Raw genomic sequence first — 19233 nt, forward strand, 5'->3', positions numbered from 1 at the left:
TCCCTTCCATTGAGCTTTCCTGCTGTCAGAATACATTGAACAGCACCGCCTGTCTAATCAAGAGACATCGATAGTCGATCAATAATACAACTATAATAATCCCACTCTTAAATTCTCCCACTAGTATTTCAACAATACAACGTGTGTACAACCAGCCTGTCCATACATGGATCGAAATTTGCCCGGTTTCTGCCGAACTGGCCATTTTTCGATCCATGTATGGCCAGCTTGATACAGAATAATAGAACCTTTTTTTGAGCCAGCAGACCGATCATCTTACTGTCTGAATGTGGTAACGTCTTGTATTAAAACCTACTCCTGTCTGCCGACTCTCCGCTCTTTTTTTCATGTCAGCATATCTCTGTAAATGTCCTTTATGGTCCACTTGTCGCCTACAATTTTTCCATTTCTTGTTCCACCACCATGACCGGTTTTCATTTTTTCTTGATCTTTTTTACAGAAAGGTGACTGTTATTTAAACATGGGAACAATGTGACATAGGTGCTGGAATGGATGATTGAAAGCCGGGATTCCAGAAAGAAACATATTTTGAACTTCAGCCAATGTTTCCTAACATACCCTATAAAACAAGCCTCTAATAATGCAGTTCAACTATTTAGTAATTTCTTTGCTGCTGTTCAGGGGCAGGAACAGTCAACTCATTAGCAGAGAGGATCATTTATCGACCTTGTCATTATTTATTTATTTCAGGTATTTATATAGCGTTGTCAATTTACACATACATTGTAAATTCACATCAGTCCCTGCCCTCAAGGAGGTTACAATCTAAGGTCCTTAAATCCTATTCATACATACACATACTAAGGCCAATTTACTTACCAGCATTTCTTTGGGAGGAAACCCACGCAGGCACAGGGAGAACATACAAACTCCAGGCTGGTAGTGTCGTGGTTGGGATTTGAACCGACGACCCTAGTGCTGCCAGGGGGAAGTGCTAACCACTTAGGTACTGTGCTGTCCGCAAGACCGTTCCAAATAGGGACAGTACAACAGATTTTAAGATTTACTACAAGGGTACAGTTTTATTAATTCTCCCCCTCAGCGTTTCTAAGTGCCCATTCACACTACCGCGACTTGTCAGGCGACTGGTCAGCCTGACAAGTCGCGGTCCATGCAGTGCTACGGGAACCGTTCTAATAGGAGTGACTCAAGTCGCTCCGACTTAGAAAGTAGTTCCTGTACTACTTCGGGGCGACATCGGAGCAACTTGCATTGACATTCATTATATGAAGTCCGTGCAAATCGCGCCGAAGTCACGGTGCACGCAACTTCACAGGTCGCCCCCGAAGTCATGCCGCGGTAGTGTGAACCGGCACTAAGAGTAGGTTCACACTATGGGACAGCAGGCAGGAATTGCTAACTTCACTCTTACCCTTTGAATACAACATGAAATAATAATAAACAACACATCGCGTTATTGGGTTGGAATAAAATTAGGCCGAGGCCATTTTATTATTGGTTTTAACAAAACATAAATATAGATTTTATTTCATAAATATTTCACATAAACTCAACCAACCTAGCCACTACGACCCAGGTTGAAATTACACAACATTAAATCAAATAATTTTATCCAACAACAAATTCATAAATATAAATTCAAACTTCAAAACACTTTGGTCCACCTAAGCATTACACAATAAATAATAACTGGCCGCGACAACACAAGGGAGGGAGGGAGGGGAACACCACAGCTCCGTTTCTGAGGCAGCTGAGTCTGAGCTGCAGAGGGTCTGTAATGTTCTGGTACCTTTGGGTACCCTAATTACTCTTTCATAAGTGTATGCGCCCCACCATTCTCTTCAGCCTATCATCACTGTGTTACTATATACATAAGTCACTCTAGGAAACATCTTATTGAGTGTGTGTATTTACTTGCTGAATTGAGATCATCCACACATGATGAGTCATTGAGAGTTGGGAATGGTGTCTCAGCGTTTCTCTACATGACTACTGAAGTGGAATATTTCTGCAGCTGAAAATCCACATCATACATAAAACGCAGGAGCGTTACAGATTGAACGAACCACAAATGGATTCAGCAGAAATAACCACTCAGATGACACAATTAAAACAGCAAGTACCTGCGTTAATACACGCACTTGCTGAATTAAAAGAAGACAATCAGGCTCTGTCGCAGCAGGTAATTAGACTGACACAACTTACCACTGCTCAGTCCCCTGAACCCAAAATAAATCCTTCTTTGGTATTTACAGGCGATCGCAAAAAATTTCGCGAATTTAAAAACGCATGTGAGTTACTTTTCTTGCTAAAACCCCGTACCTACCTTACTGATCACATTAAGGTTTGTATTATTATTTCTTACCTAACAGGCGATCCTCGGGCCTGGGCAGACTCTCTTTTTGAGAAAAGCGACCAGCTTCTCAACTCCTATGCCTTGTTCCTAGCAGAACTCACTAGCCTATATGATGATCCCAATAGGCAGAGTACTGCCGATCTTCAATTAAGATCCTTGAAACAAGGTGGGAGACCTGTAGAAGACTTTGTCGCAGAATTCAAGAGATGGACCCTTGATTCAGAATGGAATGATGCATCTCTGAAATCCCAATTTAGGCTTGGCCTATCAGAGGCCGTTAAAGACGAGCTCGCCCGAGCGGATCTGCCAAAAACCCTGGATGCATTGATACAACTCAGTATCACCATAGATAGAAGACTACGAGAAAGAAAGGCTGAGAAAATGGGAATGCCATTATCCAGTTCTTCTCGGATTTCGGCCGTTGACCCCGTTCCTATGGAGGTAGGAACCATACGCCCACCTCTATCAATTATGGAAAGAGCCAGAAGACGATCTGGTAATCTCTGCTTGTACTGTGCATCCCCGGATCACAAGATAAACGTCTGTCCCCTAGTCTACAAAAGGAAGGGTGAGTGTTCACATGTCCTCCTAGGGGGATTGACAACTTCAATCACTAACCCTTACCTTTCTGTTTGCTTAACATTACAGTGGGACCAGAACAGGATTACTACTAAGGCCATGATTGACACAGGATCTTGTGGAAATTATATTGACATACGTTTTGCTGCTTTAAATAAAGTTCCTATTATTTCTAAACTTAAACCTGTCTCAGTGAGTCTTATTAACGGTGTTCCTTTATCCTCTGGTCCGATCACTGATCAGACACAGGCACTCCTAGTCACTACTAACGGGTCTCATATGGAGACCACTGCCTTCGATCTAATACCTTCACCCCACTTTCCCATTGTTTTGGGACTTCCCTGGTTGCACACACATCAACCAACCATAGATTGGAAGGAACGGACCCTGACCTTCCTCTCTTGCTATTGCGAGGGTACGTGTAACCTCCCGTCTTTTGGGAAGATCCTGTCTGTGGTGACAGATGAGATTGCACCACTATGTTATCAGGATCTCTCTGAGGTTTTTCTTGAGAAAAATGCTCAAGCACTACCTCCCCATCGAGACTATGATTGTAGCATTGATCTACTCCCAAATAGCAAATTGCCGTTCGGTCATGTTTATCCTCTTTCACAGGATGAACTTTCCCATCTCAAAGACTATTTGGATGAGAATTTGGAAAAAGGTTTTATTAGACCTTCCACTTCTTCCACAGCAGCAGGACTCTTTTTTGTCCGCAATAAGGACTCAAGTCTCAGGCCTATCATCGACTATAGGCAATTGAATGCTATTACAATAAAAGATCGCTATCCTCTACCGCTTATCCCTGAGCTCATTGAGCAGGTGCGTGGAGCTACCTATTTTTCAAAATTGGACCTGAAAGGAGCATACAATCTCATTCGAATCCGTGATGGACACGAGTGGAAGACTGCATTCAGAACCAGATACGGATTGTTCGAATATCTTGTAATGCCATTCGGGCTATGCAACGCCCCTGCAGTTTTTCAACGATTTATAAACGATATTTTCAGAGACTTACTAGATGTCTGTGTTGTGGTATATCTGGACGATATACTTATATATTCACGATCCCTGTCTGAACACATAAGACATGTAAGACTAGTATTATCCAGATTGCTTGCACACAACCTTTATGTGAAACTGAAAAAAATGCTTGTTTCATAAAGAAGAGGTACTGTTTCTAGGCTACATCATATCCAAAACAGGAATTGAGATGGACATGAGTAAGATATCCTGCATTCAGGATTGGCCTACACCAACCACACGCAAGGCGCTACAGCGATTCCTTGGATTTTCGAATTTCTACAGGAAGTTCATTAGAAACTTCTCTGCCATTGTGAGACCCCTCACACAGCTCACTAGCATTAAAAAACCATTCAAATGGTCAGATGAAGCAAATAAAGCTTTTCACCTGTTAAAGACAAGGTTTACTTCTGCTCCCATACTACGCCATCCAGACCCATCCCTCCAATACATTCTGGAAGTAGATGCGTCAAACATGGCAGTAGGAGCAATACTCTCCCAACGACCAACTCACACTTCACCACTTCATCCAGTCGCCTTTTTTTCTAAATCCCTAAGCAGTCCAGAGATAAATTACCCCGTGGGTGAAAAGGAACTGCTTGCTATAAAATTGGCTCTGGAGAATTGGCGACATCTACTCGAAGGCACCCAATTACCAATACTTATATACACGGACCATAAAAATCTCCAATATCTTCAGACTAACAAAACTCTCTCGCACCGACAGGTACGATGGTCACTATTCTTTCTAAGGTTTAACTTCCTAGTGACCTACACACCTGCAGATAACAAAAAGGCGGATGCACTGTCACGACTAGCTGAAGAAAACTGCTTCGAAATCCCTTCCGTTCCTATAATACCTCACAAACGCACTATTGGAGTTGTCCGTTCCTTGAAGGAAGAGGTTTTGCATGGTATAAGTTTGGATTCACCCCCACCACAACTAAATACTGATGCAGAAGGCTTCCTCTACTACAACGACAAACTTTACATACCACCTACCATACGCACCAAGATCTTGGAATTTTCGCATGATGTGCCTATGGCAGGACATATGGGTATGACAAAGACTCTTAATCTGATTACCAGGCAATTCTGGTGGCCTGACATAAAAACATCTATACAAAAATTCGTCTCTTCATGCAATGTCTGTGCCAGGTCCAAAATTGACACTACGAGACCATCAGGTCTACTATGCAGTCTACCAATACCCCAAACTCCATGGGAAGTTGTGTCCTTGGACTTTATAGTGGAATTGCCTCCTTCCAAAGGATTTAATACCATCTTAGTGTCAGTGGACCATCTGACAAAAATGGCACATTTCATTGCTATTCGCAGACTACCTTCGTCCAAACAAACGGCAGAACTCCTGATGAAACATGTCTTTAAATTACATGGTATCCCAAAAACTCTTCTGTCTGACCGTGGATCACAATTTATTTCCAAGTTCTGGCAAGAACTATGTCACATACTACGGATCGAGTGGAAGCTCGCTTCTCCTTACCATCTGCAGACCAACGGACAGACTGAAAGAGTCAACCAATGCATCGAGCAATATTTACGTTGTTACACTTCTTACCAACAGGATGATTGGGTGGATCTTCTCCCTCTGGCAGAATTTGCCTACAACAACGCAACCCACAGTACGACCAAGCAGAGTCCGTTCTACTTGAACTATGGGTTTCATCCCTCTATTCTTCCACCACGCATCCTTCCTTCAAATAACCCAGTAGCTTCAGACTATCTTACCCAAATAAAGGACTCTCTGGGTTTGCTTAATACTACCATTGCACACGCTCATAGTCAACAAAAGAAGTACTATGATCTTCGCAGAAGACCTTCTCCTCAGTATGCTATCGGGGACCTCGTTTGGCTCTCAACAAAAAATTTAAGACTGAAAATCCCTAGCAAAAAGCTTGGACCTCTGTTCTTGGGACCTTTCCCAATCAAGAAACTTATTGGAAAAGCTGCAGTACAGCTTACATTGCCAATAGACCTCAAAATACATCCCATTTTCCATGTGTCGCTACTGAAGCCCCATGTTCCTGACCAAGGAATAAGGCCTACTATCCCACCTCCTCCTCCTGTACAAGTTGAAGGTGGAGAAGAATATGAGATAAAAGAGATTCTGGATTCTCGTATCCACAGAGGAAGACTTCAGTACTTGGTTCGATGGAAGAACTATGGGCCCCAAGACGACACCTGGCTAAACACCTCTGACATACATGCCTCTAGATTAATCCGCAATTTTCATGTGAAGTACCCAGACAAACCAGCTCCAGAGGCCTTCAGGAGCCGGCCTTAAGGGGGGGGGGTACTGTAATGTTCTGGTACCTTTGGGTACCCTAATTACTCTTTCATAAGTGTATGCGCCCCACCATTCTCTTTTGGTAAGGTGTGCATACACCTTTAAGACTGATGCTGTCATCACTGAGCGCCGGACTGGATGGCTATTTAGATCGCCGGCTCTCACTCACATGTGTTCGTTCAAACTGCTTTGTGCCTTGATGCTAACCTGTCTTGAAGCTCTCATGCTTGCAAGCATACCTCGCTGTCGGAACCACGCTGCGCTGATCCCTGTATCCCGCTACCGGATCATCCGCTCTTGCCGAACCTCTCCTCTGCTACATTGCTATTAGTGATAAGTACCCCACAGGGGAAACCTCTATAACTTTCATACTAAAGCTTACACTATCTAGCTCTGCATACTAAGGACTATTACTACATCTGCATTATCTAAGATTGCTAGCTCTTGAGCCTACTACCACCTGTTCTTGCACTGGGTTGATCTCTCTTGTATGTCCACCTGCTACTCTGTCATCTGCTACCATACATGATTGCTAAACCTATCTGCATCCCATCTGCTACTATATTACTTTCAAGAACATTTCCTTTCAAGTGTCTGTCATCTACCATCTCTACCCAACCTGTCTCTTCAGCCTATCATCACTGTGTTACTATATACATAAGTCACTCTAGGAAACATCTTATTGAGTGTGTGTATTTACTTGCTGAATTGAGATCATCCACACATGATGAGTCATTGAGAGTTGGGAATGGTGTCTCAGCGTTTCTCTACATGACTACTGAAGTGGAATATTTCTGCAGCTGAAAATCCACATCATACATAAAACGCAGGAGCGTTACAGGGTCCCCCTTAAATAGCCCTGACTTAAGAATCTGGACAGAACTGGCTGACTACTAGGCGGGAGATTTGGGCGGGAAAAAAGGGTACATGACCAAATCTCCACAGAGACAAGGCCAATTTGAGAAGGAAGAAGGGGTACTGAACCACATCTGCCCAGAGATAGGGATCATTTTGAGTGGGAAAGGAGGCCAGCTGACCCCTAGAGGAAAAGGTCAAATGACCCTTTCCTCAGAGACAGAGGAATCACTATCCCCACTCATAGACCAGGTCAAAGAAAGATCACCTAGTAATAATGCTCCTGCCGCAATCCCATAAAGAGAAGAGGGGCTATAAGCAGTCCCCCTTTTCTCTATATTCTGGTTTCACTGCGGCCACGTTTGCATGAGGAAGGCAGTCTATTCATGTGAATGGAATGCAGTATCTGTGGGAAATGCAGGAAAAGGTCTCTCCAAAACCACAGCCACAGGTAAATCTCATAGTGCTATGCGTTATTCAGCACAACAAAGCACACTGAAGTTTCCAGTATGTGGGGATACCATTAGGAATTAATGACATTCCCACACATCTGCTAACAGCAGTGCATTTTTTCTGTGGGTGCAGGAAAGCATGCGATTTTACATGTAGTCAGGCACCTGTATATGAACCTAGCCTAAAGAAGCACTGCAACACAGTGAAATCTGAAAAGATAATACAACAAAGACTTGGAAAATATGTATATGTATGTTTTAGCATTTATTACTTAAAGGGTTAGTTCACCTTTACCAAAAAACTGCCAATGTGGATAAGGAGCATCTAAAGACAATAATACATTGTGAATTTTTGACTAAAGTTGAATAATGCCTTTGCTATAGGCCGGTAGGCCATTTACGCACATACTTTTTAAAGTGGAAGTAAAGTAATTTTTTTTACTTGTACCTAAAGATAAGCCTATAATAAGGCTTACCTATAGGTACAGTAAATATCTCCCAAACTTGCAATGTTTAGGTGATTTTCACACTGCATGCAGGCGGTGACGTCACCGACGCATGCGCTCTGAAGGGACGGCATACCTGTGCTGTCCCTTCAGAACTCCGTGCTGCGGCCGTGACTCTCTAGCGGTTTACTACCACTTTAAAGTTTGACAGGAATACTCCTAGGACATTACTAAGAGATGTTTAGCTGTTACTGTTCACCATCACAGGAACAAACTGTCAAACACTGAGCTCAGGAGTACAGCATCAGGGGGGAGAAAGCACATATGAGGGGGTTTGAATCAGAAAAAAGAGCTCACTCCTTTGAGGGTGAAGGTGAACAGGAAGACCTAGGTGAGCTTCATGAGGTACATTGGCCTACACCAGTGGTGTCCAAACTTTTTTCAAAGAGGGCCAGACTTGATGAAGTGAACATGCATGAGGGCCGACTATATATATATATATATATATATATATATATATATATATATATATATATATATATATATATATATACACACACACACATATGTATATATATATATATATACACATACATACATATATATACACATACATATATATATATACACATACATACATATATATACACATACATATATATATATATATATATATATATATATATATATGAAATAAAAAGCATCAGTGCTTTATGAATAAAATCAAACTTACATAAACAGGCAGTAGAATTGTAGAGATGACCCCTCCTCGGTCAGCTCCACAAGATCCTCGGTCGGCTTCTACAGGTGGCTGTGTGCGGTGAAGGAGAGAAGGAATGCAGTTTTCAAATTCATTCTGCACTCCCGCGCAGTCGTGGGCGCACCAGCCAGATATAGCAGAGCGGGGGGCGGAAAGGGACTCACCCCGCCCCCCAAGCCATCACATTGGCATCGGGGCAGGGATGTCAGATGTCTCAGAGAGAGAGATTGACAAAAGTCAGCGGTGTCTCTGGGGGTCATAAGGAACTAAAGGACGGGCCGCAACTGGCCCGCGGGCCGGACTTTGGACATGATTGGCCTACACCAATTACAAGGGCATTATTCAGTTTTGGTCATTGCTGCGCAGTTTTATCTACAGATGTCCCTTATCTAATAACAGGCAGTATTTTAGTAACTATGAAACTATGTAAATGAACTTTGCCTTTAACCACTTTAGCCCCAGCCCTATTTCGGACACTTTTTGTTCACAAGTTAAAACCAGTATTTTTTCCTAGAAAACTACTTAGAACCCCCAAACATTATATATATTTTTTTAGCAAAGACTCTGGAGAATAAAATGTCGGTCATTGCAAAATTTTTTGTCACGCGGTATTTGCGCAGCGGTCTTTAAAACGCCATTTTTTTGGAAAAAATTTGAAAAATCACATTTCACTGCATTTAAAAAATACTAAACAGTAAAGTTAGCCCATTTTTTTTGTATATTGTGAAAGATGATGTCACGCCGAGTAAATAGATACCAAACATGTTACGGTTTAAAATTGCGCCCCCCCGTGGGATGGCGACAAACTACGGTCAATAGAGATCTCAATCTGCGACGCTTTAAATTTATTTAACGGTTACCAGTTTAGAGTTAGAGTGTAGCTCTTTTTTTTTAATTATTGCCCACGCTCTGGCGATCGCGGCGATACCTCACATGTGTGGTTTGAACAGCGATTTCATTTGCGGCTCGACTTGCGTATACGTTTTTTTTTGTGCGCGAGCTAACGGTGACGGGGACGGCTAAATTTTTTTTTTTTTTTTTTTTCCTATTTATTTTTTCTTTTTTTTTTAAACTTTATTACAGGTTTTTAAAAAAAAAAAAATCTGATCACTTTTATTGCTGTCACAAGCAATGTAAACATCCCTGGTGACAGCAATATGTCGTGACAGGTACACTTTATGGAGGGATCGAGGGTCTAAAAGACCCTAGACCCCTCCACTACACTTCCCTGTATGCAAAACGCCGAAAACGGCATTTTTGCATACAGCCGTTTTTCAAATCTGCCGCCTTTTGCAGCACAGTAACCCGGACGTGACGTCATGGACGCCGCCTCCGGGTTACGTCATCGGAGACCCGATCGATGCCGTTTCCGGCATTCATCGGGACTCCATCCAGCCGGCGGACGTGCCGGCTGGGTGCTCGGGGCTCCCGGTGGGACGGTAGCCCCGAGCAAAGCCGCGGAAGGCGGCGGGAGGGGGGGGACGTCCCCTCCCGCCCCCCCGGGTAACGATCGAGCGGCTCCCGAGCCGCATCGATCGTTACCGACGGAAAGCCGACCGTCGGCTTCAAACAACGGTACCGGGATGATGCCTCTAGCTAGAGGCATCATCCCGGTATAACCACTCAAAGTCTGATCACGTAGAGGTTACGTGACTGGTAGTAAAGTGGTTAAATAAAAACTTGTCAAACATATTAATAGTACCAAAGTCCTGGGAATGGCAAAGATCTCCAGACCACAAATAAAAAATCAGCCATACCAGGCCCACCGCATATACACTATATTACTAAAAGTATTGGGACTTTACACACACATGAACTTTAATGGCATCCCAGTCTTAGTCCCTAGGGTTCAATATTGAGTTGGCCCACTCTTTGCAGCTATAACAGCTTCAACTCTTCTGGGAAGGCTGTCCACAAGGTTTAGCAGTATAAAGCAACTTTGAAGTTGCCGCAACTTTAGGTTGCTCATTTATGAATGGCTTTCAATGGAAGACATGGGGAACGACTTGTCATGCAACTTTGATGTCCAATATTGCATGACAAAAAGTGTGAATAGAGTTATTATTCTTACTATTGAGTTTACTACCTCTTTTTGAATTTTGACCATAGATACACTTTGAATAGTAGAGGTTTTGACAGCTGACTGCTGACTTAAAGCGGGGTTCCGGCCACGAAAATGTTTTTTCAATAAAAATACCCCCGGGACAGTCAGGGCTAGTGCATTCCACAATGGATAGCCTCTGTACTGTCCCGGGTCGCACTTACCTTTTAGAAGAAATACTTACCATGAAAATTTCTTCTCCAGCGCTGCCATCTCAGATGTGGGCAGCTGAAGCCAGCGCGTCCTCTTCTGCGTCCTCTTCTGTGTCCTCTTCCATGTCCTCTTCTGCCAGAAGGCGCCTGCACCGGCCCCGCTCGTCACTTACGGTGCGGGCGCGTCATCCCGCCACAGCTTCTGGGCATGCCCAGAAGCTGTTTAGCAGGGAATGAGCGCCCGCACCGGAAGGGACCAGCGGGGCCGGTGCAGGCACATTGATTCCTGGGAGCAATGACGTTCAGCTCCCAGGAATCAATGCAAAGAGGAAGTGACGGCGCGGGCCACGGCCGCAGAGGGAGGAAGTGGAAGAAAGATGAGTATATTTTTCTTCAATAACAAGGTAAGTAAACAAAAAAAAATCATAACTATCCATTTCCTTTTCAGGTGACCAAAAGCAAGCGGATAGCCCAAAATCGATTATGTCGATTTTGTGGCCGGAACTCCGCTTTAATACAGCTTGAGTCTAGGTCCTAGGATAAAGGGGTTTCATATGAAAAACAATGATCCATTTCAAAACTAAACAGTATAGTACAGTATTTACATGCACCACAAGAATGTAAGATTGAATATTGGCACAGAAAGTGTGAATAGTTTGTTCAGTAGGTGCATACATTAGGAAATATGGTAAAACAAATCTAATAATTCTGCTTTTATTATTTCTGATTAGAACTATGATGTGATTAAAGCAAAGTAGCTCATATTTCTGCTTTTATGTATTCACCAATAAATCTGTATATACCGTATTTATTGGCGTATAACACACACTTTTTCCTCCTAAAAATGGAGGAAAAAGCAATAGTGCGTGTTATACGCGGATATAAAAAAAACAAAAAAGGCCAGCAAGCAGCGCCGAGAGCAGAAGGGGGCGGGCCGTACAGAGGAGAAGGAAGGACGAGCTGTCATAGGAAGTTCCGCCGCCTCTGCTGAAACGTGTGACGTCTATCATAGGCGGGACTTCTGATGACAACGAGCGCTCGTTCACTCTTCTCCTTGGCCCGGCCCACCCCCTTCTGCTCTCGGCGCTGCTTCCTGGCCTTTTTAAAAACTGATTCGGATAGTGTCAATTGCGCTTGCGAGGCTGCATTGCTGGAAACTGCGCTGGTGGGGCTGCATTGCTGGAAACTGCGCTGGTGGGGCTGCATTGCTGGAGACTGCACTGATGGGGCTGCATTGCTGGAGACTGCACTGGCGGGGCTGCAGTGCTGGAGACTGCGCTGGTGGGGCTGCAATGCTGGAGACTGCGCTGGTGGGGCTGCAATGCTGGAGACTGCGCTGGTGGGGCTGCAATGCTGGAGACTGCGCTGGCGGGGCTGCATTGCTGGAGACTGTGCTGGCGGGGCTGCATTGCTGGAGACTGCGCTGGTGGGGCTGCATTGCTGGAGACTGCGCTGCCGGGGCTGCAATGCTGGAGACTGCATTGGCGGGGCTGCATTGCTGGACACGGACACTGCTGATGAGGCTGCATTGCTTAAACTGCATTGCTGGACAGTGCTGATGAGGCTGCATTGCTGGAGACTGCTGATGAGGCTGCATTCATGGGCACTGGTGAGATGTCATTTGATTAAAAAAAATGTTCTGAGCTCAAAGCTGTTTATTTTAATTTTAAGCTTTTTTCCTGAAATTTCTCTCCAAATATTGAGGTGCGTGTTATACCCCGATAAATACGGTAATTCAAATCTAAATTGGAAATGATTTGTACAGTATGTGTGTGCAGTTGTGTAAACACATATTTATCTCTGAACACCAATGCATACATACTGCACGCACTCTTGTCTCTGTGAGTAATTCCTAATTTATTTAATTGGATATGTGCAGCCTTCCAAAGTTAGGAAGGTTGTAATTGAAAGCAAATATTTACGGACTGCATTTATTCCACTGATTTTATTATGCATGGCTGCACCATCAGTACCAATTAATAACTTGTGATAAAAGTTCTGTGATAAAAGTAGAAATTGTTTTTTATTGGATTTTTTTGTGAAGTAACGTTACAACATAATGTACATCTGACACTTATCTAAATATATCTTTTTTTTAATTCCAGATCATAGACATCTGATATCTTCTGATTGTAAGGCTTTATAAAGCTGAAGGGGAAAGTTTACAGAGGTACGCTCAAACCTTTTTACTCTCAAACTTAATTACTCCCTTGCTTTTTCCTATCAGATATGTGTGTTTTATACTTGTGGTGATTTTTAATGCATTTTAGTTGATGTGCCAATAATCTCCATGGAACGTACATTTGCAGGAGGACGCACCAAAAAAGCAGCAGCAGGAAATCTTTTGAACAATTCACATTAAATTGCAAAGATATGAATTGTGCCTAATCCTGTACTGCTAAACTGTAGGTTATAAAAATTAAATCATTATGACTCTATATGGAGAAAAAAAACTATTTAGCAATAACCAAGACAGATGACTATAAAATACATATGGATTCAGTTTCCAGCCCTAGGCTTGTATTCACAAACATCTTAAAGGATATTTGTGCTGTGAAAGTATTGGGGCTGCCCCTGCTGACCTCCTTCTAAAAAGATCCACTGCCCTGACTGTCATGGTGAGCCCTTGGCTTCAGTACTTTCTAAAACATTAAATTGTGAGTAAAGCCCCGTACACACGTACCGATTGTTGGCCGTAAATATTCGGCCGACGACCGATTGGCCGATTGTAGGCTTGTTAGTATGATGCTTCTGACAGCCGACAGCGCATTTTCGGCCGTGCAGACTTTAAAATTTTTGTTGTCCGTCACCAGAACGGCCGATTGTTCGTCAGTCAGTACAGATTTCAGCCGACAGACAGCAGATTAGCAAGACTGGGCATACTCAGAAAAGAAAAAAGACAAGGAAAGTTAACCATCACATGACATCACTTCTGCAGTCGGCTGTTGTTGGCCGACAAAATTTGTGTGCAGTCTTTTGTAGTTTTCAAAAGACACGACAGCCCTGGACAAAAAACGGCCGATCGTTCGGCCGACGATCAGTACTTGTGTACGGGGCTTTAGCAAATTAGGAGTTTGGACATCAGCTTGAGCTTCTTGATCTCCATGCCTCTTCTGTTTTAGTACCTCAGTGGGGTTAATTCACTGAAGGCAATAGACTATGCACTTTGCAAATGGGGTTTCACCTCTGCAAATGCAGTTGCACCAGAGCTTAGTAAAATGTAGGGAGCGCTGCTGACTTTATCATCATCGCGCAATAATGAGCACGAAAAAATGCTGTAATTTTTAAAATTTTCCTTGCATTTGATTAGGTATTCTTTGTAAACTGAAGCTTAACCTCATTTACTGAGCTCTGGAGCAAATGCATTTGTAGAGTGTGACTGCACTTCCAAAGTGCACAGTCTGTTTGCCTTTAGTAAATCTACCCCAAAATGTGTTGAAACCAGAGAAAGCCAAGCAGCAAGCTTCTTCAGATGGTGGGCATCAGCAGCAGGCTCTGTATTTATCTCAGTATAGGCTTCTTTTAACATTGCTCGTTGGGCCACCTGGAAGTCTTTTGCATGGGAAAAGCAAAGGTTCACTTTAGTGGTTCTCAACTCCGATCCTCGGGACCCACCAACAGGCCAGGTTTTGCAAGATAACTAAATTACATCACAGGTGATCTCATTTGCTGCTCAGTGATTGCAGTATTCTAGTCTGCATCTCCCCACGGTAATACTTAAAATCTCGCCTGTTAGTGGGTCCTGAAGACCGGAGTTGAGAACCACTGCTTTAAAGGATCAAGAAGATAGACAGTTGTTCTGCTTAGGAATCGGGTGTCAGTATTCATGGACTTTCCAGTGGGGACTGAAATCACCGCAAAGTATTCTCATATCAATGTGAGACTTGCCAAAGTAACAAAGCTGTAGTAATGCTGGCACCATTAGGTGCCCACTGCTACCTTGAGGTCATTGTCCACCACCCTGTTTCTGTGATGGAACTGGAAGATCTGAAGTTTTGGGTGTGTGACACATGGGATGCTCCAGCCTGCCTAAAACAATGCCGTTCTTGATGCTAGAGTGGCCGTTGACAGACTCAAATACTGCCCCATCTCAGTGGTGTATTTAGGTTTTCTGCTGCCCTAGGCCTGATTAAACTTGGGCACCCCGGCCCCTAATTTAAACATGACCCACCCCTTTCCGTAAAGGCCACACCCCTTCCTGTTTTATGACCCGCTTTGTCATCTGTAAACCAAAACCACAGACTATCAGTGCCCAACAGTGCAGCCTCCTCAGTTCCCATAAGTTCAGCCTCATCAGTGCCCATGCGGTCTGTCCGAATGTCCTCACCGGTATTATCATACCCACTGGTAGCAGTGTGACCGCTTTATGGGGGTGCCAGACTGATTTGCCTCCTGGACCCTGCCCTCCAGCCCAATTCACCCCTTAAGACTGGCACTATACTTCAAGTGTAGCGCAAGCCGGTGAGGACCTTTTTCGTACAGGAGCCGGAGAAGGCTATTTTTTTTTTTACATTTTTTTTCGGGGTGCTGCTTTTTTGCTGCCCCCCTGCAAAGTGCCGCCCTAGGCCTGGGCCTTGTTGGCCTAGGCCAAGATACAGCACTGCCCCATCTGAAGCAGGGCTTGTGCCTAGCCTTATGTAAATGTTAACCTTCAGAAAGTCTTCATTTGCGCAGGATTCTCAGGGGGCTCCAGCAGGACAAAGGTAGGAGAAGGCACCTTATGCTGTCCATCATGGTTTTGATACTTTGGGTAGTCTTATATCAGTACAGCAGTGTTAATTTTGTTGACAAACATATTTTCGTCAACTAAATTAACACTATTTTAATCGACTAAAATACGTCTAAAACAAAAACAATTCAGATAACTAAAATATGACTAAAACTAAAATGGCATGTTAGTCAAGACTATGACTAAAACTATATCAAAATGTGACGTCAAAATGAACACCGCTGTACAGTTATACTTTAACCACTTCTGGACCAGAAGGTTTTAGCCCCTTAATGACCAAGCCATTTTTTTGCGATTCGGTACTGCGTTGTGATGCTGTACCCAATAAAATTAATCTCCTTTTTTCCCCACAAATAGAGCTTTCTTTTGGTGGTATTTGATCACCTGTGTGATTTTTATTTTTTGCGCTATAAACAATAAGTTATAAATAATAAAAGAGCGACAATTCTGAAAAAAAAATAATAAAATTACAATTTTTCACATTACGCTATATAACATTCCCAATAGAAAAAAAAAAAAATTAAAAGTCAAATTTTTTTCATCATTTTAGGCCAATTTGTATTTTGCATATTTTTAGTAAAAAAATTGAGTATAGGGACTGAAAGACCCTTGCTGGAAAAATCCTGCTCCATTACCCTGTAGTGCTATTTCCATGCACACAATCAGGCATTTGGTCATGACTAAAATACGACTAAAACTAAAAGGGCATTTTAGTCAAAAGACTATAACTAAAACGAAATTTGACATCAAAATTAACACTGCGCTACCTCATAAGAATAAGGAGGGATCATCTACTAAGCTGTTGAAAGAAAAACAATGAAGAAAAAGGCTTTTCTTATTTTTTTTTTTATTAATATTTAATGTTGGTAATATATTCAAGTAATATGTGCAACGGCATTACAGCCAATAGCGTTTAGTTTTTTTTTTCTTTTTAGTTTTTTATTTTAAAGTAGCTGTTTGTCAAAAAGCAATATTTTTGTTTGTTAATGAAACTTGGTTTTATTTATAAAGACGTTATTTATCACAATGGCTAAATCTGTGTCTGTAGTGCATGTTCAAACCTTAATACCATAAATAAAAACGGAAAATTCCTATCATACTTACCGTAATTTTCCTTTCCTGGTGGTCTCCATGGCACCCTACGTGTGGGTTAACCCCGCCTCCTCTCCAATGGTATAGGACCCCCCTCTATAAATTTCAGCTTGCAGGCACAGCCAGTGTTCCATATCTTAGCCGAATCCAAGACCAGAGGGTGGGAACTCCGGCTGCCATGGAGACCACCAGGAAAGGAAAATTACGGTAAGTATGATAGGAATTTTCCGTTTTCCTGGCAGTCTCCATGGCAGCCTACGTGTGGGAAATAACTAGCCCAAACCACACGGGTGGGAATGTTTCAAATCAAATTTTACTTCAAATTATTAGCAGACAAAACAGTCAAGCCAAAATTAACTGAAGATAAGGAGGCTGGCTCCACACAATAATGTGTCATGAACGTATTTACAGAAGACCATGAAGCTGCTCTGCAGACTACTTCTGGTGCAACATGATGTGAAGCCGCCCAGGACGTTGAGATGCTTCTCGTCGAGTGGGCTGTCACCGCCTCCGGAGGAGCCAAACCCTCTACACAGTAAGCTCGCTGAATGGCAGACACAATCCAGGCCGCAATGGACCTTGACGAGGCCCGTTTCCCTCTATTCTTGCCTGAGAAAAGGACGAAGAGATTATCCGATTGTCTGAAAGAAGACGTTGACTGGAGATATTCCATAAGAGTTTTCCCTACATCCAAGGGATGAGGTTCATTATCCTCTGAAGAACGAAAGGTAGGAAGTACAATCTCCTGGTTCTCATGAAAAACCGATGATACCTTCGGATTGGAATTGAGCATCGGAATTAGGACTACTCGGTCCGGGAAAAACGTGAGAAAAGGTTCTTTATAACCAAGAGAACTAATCTCAGAAACTCTTTTAGCTGAAGTGATTGCTACTAAAAAGGCTGTTTTAATGGTAAGATCTTTAATGGAGTCCGACAAACTAGATCTTGAAAGGACGTTAAGGACAAGGGGAAGGTCCCATTTTGGGAACCTTGGCTTCCTCTGAGGTCTGAGTCTGACCGCACCTTTGAAGAATTGTTGTATGAGTATATGCTTGGCCCAGGAGAACCCTGAGAACACCGATAAGGCTGATATTTGCACCCTGAGAGTCCCAACTGATAGGGACTTATCCAGACCTGCTTGAAGGAACTTCAGGACTTCTTGAACTCCGAAATTCAGGGAATGATTTCCCTCCGGGTACGTGAATTCCAAGAATCTAGACCAGACTCTACAGTAAACTCTGTTCGTGCTAGGTCTCCTAGAGTTCATTAAAGTAGGGATTGCCCCAGGAGGGCATCCGAGTGACTCCAACCTCTCCCTCTCAAGAACCAGACCGTTAACCTGAGCAAGGCGGGGCAGGGGTGTAATGTTGTTCCCTGCGAGAGAAGGTCTGGTTTGATGGGCAGGGGAATCGGGCTCCGATAGCTGAGTTGCAGGAGAAGTGGGAACCAGGGCCTGTTCGGCCAGTGAGGGGCTACCATGACGATCTCCACATCTTCCGCTTGGAGTCTCTGAAGAAATCTGAGGAAGATGGGAAATGGGGGAAAAGCATATGCCCTGCTGAATTCCCATCTGTCGGTCAGAGCATCCGTTCCGCATGCTTGGTGACACTTGCTGCGTGTGAAGTACCGGACTAGCTTGTGGTTGCATGGAGATGCAAACAGGTCTACTTCTGGTGAGACCCCTAGGGACAGAATCCACTTGAATGAGTCTATGTGGAGAGACCACTCGTTGTGATTCAACTGAACTCTGGAAAGGAAATCTGCCTGAACATTCTGTGGCCCCGGAATGTAGGCCGCCGAGATGTTGGACAGATGGGCTTGGGCCCATGTCATGATTGGGTCTACTTCTTGAAGAAGGGAGAGACTCCTGGTACCGCCCTGTCTTTTCACATAAGCCACTGCCGTGGTGTTGTCCATTCGAAGAAGTACGGATTTGCCTTCTATTAGATGATGGAAAGCTTGAAGAGCTAGAAAAGCCGCACGAAGCTCCAGGACGTTGGAAACCGGGGAGTGGGCTTGCGGGGGCCATTTCCCTTGAGCCACCTCTGTCATGCAATGGGCTCCCCAGCCAGAGTTGCTGGCGTCGGTTGTAATGATGACCCATGTGATGGGGACTAGAGAATGGCAATTGAGCAGGTTCTTGCGTTGGAGCCACCAAAATAAGCTGCTCCTCATGCTGTGGGAAATAAAGATATGCTGATCGTGATCTTCCGGATTCCACTGCCGAAGGAAGCCCCTCTGAAAGGGCCGCATTCGCCACAGTGCCCACTTGACCATAGGGGCCGTCGAAACCATTGTGCCGATGATCTTGAGACACTGGGATGCCGTCAGAAAAGAGGATGAGAGGGCTGGAAGGATCCTCTCCCGAACCACCGGGATTTTCTCTAGAGGCAGAGAA

This window comes from Pelophylax lessonae (genome assembly GCF_965119305.1).
Source record: "Pelophylax lessonae genome assembly, chromosome: 1".
NCBI lineage: Eukaryota > Metazoa > Chordata > Amphibia > Anura > Ranidae > Pelophylax > Pelophylax lessonae.